At 33.2% G+C, this 5,994-nt stretch overlaps 1 long non-coding RNA gene across 1 annotated transcript; it reads left to right on the forward strand.

Annotated features, from left to right (window-relative positions):
• The first annotated feature begins 1,214 nt into the window (after positions 1-1,214).
• Positions 1,215-3,956, forward strand: LOC112730752 (uncharacterized). The gene is made up of 2 exons (XR_011880545.1): positions 1,215-1,551; positions 3,657-3,956. It is a non-coding gene; the product is annotated as an uncharacterized lncRNA (long non-coding RNA).
• Positions 3,957-5,994: the final 2,038 nt, after the last annotated feature.

Here is a 5,994-nt window from a genome sequence, read left to right on the forward strand (position 1 = left end):
CTTCTCAACTACTCGCTCCACCTATACCCGCGGGTAGTAAAATATTGTACCCTAACCATTTTCTGTGGGTAGTAAAATGTTGTACCCTAACCCTTTCTTACGAGTACCCTCCCCACTCTTACCCGTCCTATAATAATTAAATAATACTTTAAGATTTATATATTCATACATAAATTAAGATAAAAAAATTAAAATTTATACATAAATTAAACTGCAAACATAAAATTCATATAATGTCAATTAACATAAAATAAAAAAACTAATGTCTGATCACTACAAATTTAATATGAAGTGTATTAGCATTACTCTAAATGTCAATCTCAATATCATTAGGAGCAACACTGTTGTTTTATGCGTCCTCTCTAACATTACTAGCCATGAAATAATCTTAAGGCACTATGACTTATATTGAAAAAATTGAAAAATATGAACAAACCATATATAAAGTATTTATTTAAAAAACTGAGCAAACCATTATAACATCAGTAATTAGGTCCATTTCACATATATAAATTAACCAAAATCACAAAAGTTATAATTCTCCATTAACATATATAAACTATTACAACATGCCAATATTAGTAATTAGAACCCAAAGTCAATAATGATTTAAAATGAAAAATACAAAATGAACTTTAACTACAAGAAAAAGCGTGTTTATCGACGGCAAAAATCGATGGCTATTTCTGCCGTCGATAATTTTCGACGGCTTGATGTCGATATTACTAAAAAAAATAATTAAAAATAAAAATATTAAAATCGACAGCCTATTCGTCGATATTTTTATAACGCATTAATTTATTTCTGTATTATCGTCATGGTAGGGTCGAACCAGAAGTCGAAAATAAAATCGACGAATATGGTGTCTATTTTATTATTTTAAATATTGACAATCGTGACGTCGATAAATTTGAATGGTCTAGATTACTTTCTAAAATGGAATAAATGGTCTAAATTTAATTTATATAATAGACGCCATATGTGTTGTTTTTTTATATTAAAATTGACAAATATAGCGTCTATTTTATTATTTAAATTATCGATACCTTTGCCGTCGATAAATTTGAACGGTCTTGATTGCTTCCTAAAATAAAGTGGACGGTGTAAATTTAATCTATAAAATAGACGCTTTGTGTGTTGTTTTTTAATTAAAATCGACAAATATTCCGTCGATTTTTATCACTAAAAACATATGTCCTCGCGTCCACTCCGGCTTCCAAATTCAGAAACGTAAACTTCCCCAAATTCAAGCTAGGTATTCTTCAAACTAGGTATCTTTGGTTGACTTCACTTTCTCTTCACCACCGCCTCCGTCCGATACCACCACCGGCGACCACCATCGCCTACCCTCTCTCTCTTCCTTCTTCTCTTTCTTCCCCATTTCTCCATTTCTTCATTCCTGCGTGCGACACCCCTGTTCATGGAGTCACCCTCTGTCCGTGTCTTCAAGCACCGACAAGCAACCACCAGCGGCGGCGACCTTCTGTGCCACCGCGACATCACCACCACCCCGCCGCCTCTCCGTTCTTCTTCCTCCTTTCATTAATGCAGGTTCCCTTCCCCTGTTCCATGTCTTTCTTTTCTTTATTTTCACTGCTTTTTAATTCTGTTTTTATAAATTTTGGTTAGGCTTAGGTTTGTTAAAACTTGTGTTTCTGGATTGAAATTGTTGTTGGCTGCATCTTTCTGAAATTAATGGGTTGAATGTTGCTTAGATTGAATTGAAATTTACTGTTTTGAACTCTGCACACCACATGTTCGGATAAATTCCTGAATGAAATTTTTGATTTAATTTCTATGTCTGATCAGCCGGTTTTTTAGTTAACTATAACTACAAACTAGAATGGATTTTGTTAGAATCACTACTAAACTAAAGGAATTAGACCGATAACTAGCTATAAGTGCTGACTAAATACACTAAATTGTGTTGACCCTTGAACTTTTCGCTTTAGTATATTAGGCAGCAGGAGCGTAGTCATAGCCATCATCGTCATCATCACCTTCCATGAAACTTGAATGATCATATTCATTATTATCCTCTTGTCGAAAGCAATTAGTAGTTGCAGGAGCATAGCCATCATCACGATCATCGTTTTCAAGCTTGTTGCAGCAAGGGGCAACATTAACCTTGCAAGTGGAACACATTTTTCTAGAGTAAGTAGTTGAACGAATAATGCAAGTGTATGTATGTTATTGAATTGGTGCACTATTATTCGATTGTTGTGTTGAGTTTGAATTAGTTTGGAAGAAAGACCACTCTATATAAAGTAGATAGAAAGTGGAAGGACCCCTTTAATTTGGTCACTAGCCACGAGCCAAGCTTGTGGATTTAGGTTTGGGACATGTGCATCTCCCTAATTCCAATGATGCACATATCTAAGATTCTTCTTCTCTCAACTCTGATGACTGCAACTCTCAAATTGTCATTTTCCATTAACTCCCGTGCCCTGTCGTTTACTCACAGTAATTCCAACAATTCATTTATGGTCAATGTCTCATTTCAATCTTCTTGTTTCCAATAACATATGTGTATGGAAAAGAATATCTATATATTATTGAATGCATTTTAGATATATTAAAAATTTTCAGGAATTTTAATTATTAATTTTATATGTTTTATGATTAAGATCGATGATCAATTAAATACTAGATCACATGTAGTTTCAGTTAATATATAATTTTATAGGCATAACCAAACCAACTGCTTAGCTTTCCAACAAGTAAAGAACAAAAATCCTATTCTTTCTGTCTCGTATTAACAGTGAATATCAAGAGCATATCATCAAATAATCTGTTTCTTTTTTCATGATAAATCCATTTTGATATCACTTTTGACATTCAAATTCCAAACACTACTCCAGCATATAATCTTTGTATATTACATTAGTCTTGAATTTCAGCTCAGGTAGTGTACCCTTTTCATTTCTTCAAGCTTATCTTTCTTTCTTTTTTTTTTGGCCTCCCTTCCTTTCCTTTTTTTTTTCTTTTCATTTCTTGTAAATTTCTTTATAACTAATGTTAGCTACTAAGAAATATGTTTAATAATCTTCAATGCTGTTATTTTATTCTTTTTTCATCCTTCATTTGTTTTGCCCGTGTTTGGACATAGTAGCTGGACACAAAAATATCAACTAGTACTGCAAATTTAATTTCTTCAAAGAAAATAAAAATATTCTCTCCACCTCAAAAATTAATCAACAAATTAATTATTATATATTTATATATACTTTTTTATATAATTTTAATATATATTTTATATTTAATTTACATTTTACACAATTAATTAATAATCACTAATTTTTAGTATATGTCAAAATTATTTAAAAATAAATTAAAAAAGAGATATAAAATAAAATTCTTTAGAGTTATGAAACTGAGTACTCAATAGGGATATATTCAAATTCTCCATGTGTTGATTGCTTGCTTGATTTCTTGTTAGCTAGTTTTAAGTTTGTTGGAATTTGAAATTCGGTTACTGATTAAGCATTTTGTGACTAGCTGATTCTGTTTTCTAGTTTAGCTTCTTGGAGCTTAGTTAGTTTTCTGCTTCTTTGTGAAGTATGAGGAATCATCAATATTGAAAGAATATTCAGTTTTCTGCTACCAAACTCAAGATTCTGATATACTCTTTTGCAACATTTGATATTTCTATGCAGCATTTCACAGTGGGAACTGTAGTGGTGTGGGTCAATGGAATCTTTTGATCAAAGAAACAATAGTGGAATATTTGGTTCTTCAGCATATACACTATCACAAAATATTGGTAGAGTTTAAGACTCCCAGAAAAGCTATTCAATATCTCTGTTAAATTATTGAGTTTTATTTTATCTTTATCTTTATCTTTATTATCTCTGTTAAATTATTATGCATGCTTATATATACTTACTTATGTATGCTTGTTTGTGTAAACCATTCATAGTGAAAGTATAAATTATATTGATGATAAGATTTTTATTTGTTGTGGTTTCTTGTTGAATAAAAAAAATTAAAAAGTGAATATTATCCCTTTGATATGTAGGAAATTAAATTCATTAATAATGAAAAACCAGAACCGAAGTTGGATGTATGATAGAACGTATGATCAGAGGCGGGGTCTTAAACCCAGTTTTATTAAAGGGGTAAATGAATTTGTGGATGTGTGTACTAGAACTCATGAATTTCTCAAAGGAGGTTTAGTTAGGTGTCCATGTGCCAGATGTCAATGTGGGACGTTTAAACAGTTGATCGACATTAAGATTGATCTATATACTCATGGGTTTAAACCTAATTATTGGGTTTGGACAGAGCATGGAGAAGAGATACCCACAGAGAATCAGATTAGGATAGAAGAAGACATTAAAAGTAGCTCTAAATTAGGTGGTGTTACATGGGAAGAAAATTTTGATCGTTATCATGAGATGGTTGTTGATGCTTTGCAACTTGAGTTTCACATGTACATGCAACCAACAGTGGAGGAACCAAATCGAGATGCTAAAAGATTTTATGACCTCTTAGATTCAGTTAGTAAGCCCTTGTGGGAAAATTGTATCCATTCACGATTGTCACTTGCCAGTAGGATGCTGAGTATAAAATCAGAGGGAAACCAATCCAGGGATCTTTTGACCAGTGGACAACTTTGTTTAGAGAAATGCAAACAACTCCAAATGAAATTCCTGCTAATTACTATGAAGCTAAGAAAATTATTTAAGGAGGTTAAGATAGATTGTTGTGTCAATGGTTGTATGATATATTACAAAGAGGACAAAGATCTTAGACAATGTAAATTTTGTGGGGAGTAGAGATTTAAGCCTAGGAAGGGAAAAAATAAAGAGGTGCCATATAAAAGAATGCATTATTTGCCATTGATTCCAAGGCTACAAAGGTTGTATGCATCAATGAGTACTGCCCCTCATATGTTGTGGCATCACCAAAATCGCAGAAATGACGACGTGATGACACATCCTTCCCATGGTGAAGCATGGAATCATTTTGATACCAAGCATCCTCATTTTGCAAGCGAACCGTGTAATGTTAGACTTGGACTTTGTTCTGATGGGTTTTCTCCTAATGTTCATTTTAGCACACCGTACTCTTGTTGGCCTGTTATAGTTACCCCTTATAACCTTCCACCTCATATGTGTATGAAAGACCTTTTTTTGTTCCTAACGTGCATCATACCCAGAAAAGAAAATCCCAAAGCAAAAATTGATGTTTATCTTCAACCATTGATAGATGAACTTAAAGAGTTATGGGATGAAGGCGTCCTAACATACGACATTCATAGTAAGAGAAATTTTCAGTTAAAGGCTGCATTAATGTGGACAATTAACGATTTTCCTACTTATGGAATGTTGTCTGGTTGGAGTACGGGGGGAAGATTAGCATGTCCAGTATGCATGGAGGATACCAAGGCCTTTTGGTTAGATTATGGCAGAAAGAATTCGTGGTTTGACTGTCACAGGAGATATTTACCTGAAGGTCATCCTTATAGGCGTAATAAAGTTTGTTTTAAGAAGAATGTTGAGGAAGATGAAGAACCTCCTATTAGGCTTAGTGGCGAACATGTCTGGGAAAGAGTTAGACATTATCCTAAAATTGTTGACACAGGAGGACAAGTGAGATTGAACGGATATGGAGTTGAACACAATTGGACCAAAAGGAGTATATTTTGGGATCTCCCATATTGGAAAGATCATTTGGTTCGTCATTGTTTGTATCTAATGCATATTGAGAAGAATGTTTTTGATAACATAATGAATACTGTTATAGATACTGAAAGGACAAAAGACAATGAAAAGGCAAGGTTAGACATGGCTGTGCTTTGTAAGCGACCAGATTTGAATTTGGTGCAAGTACGCGAAGGTCATTGGGCAAAGCCTAAGGGCAACTATGTCTTGACACTCCAACAATAAAAAAATATTTGTAAATGGGTACAAGAGTTGAAAATGCCAGATGGATATGTTTCAAATTTACAAAGGTGTGTCGATGTTAAGGGAGGAAAATTGTTTGGGATGA

This window comes from Arachis hypogaea, chromosome 1 (genome assembly GCF_003086295.3).
Source record: "Arachis hypogaea cultivar Tifrunner chromosome 1, arahy.Tifrunner.gnm2.J5K5, whole genome shotgun sequence".
Classification (NCBI taxonomy): Eukaryota; Viridiplantae; Streptophyta; class Magnoliopsida; order Fabales; family Fabaceae; genus Arachis; species Arachis hypogaea.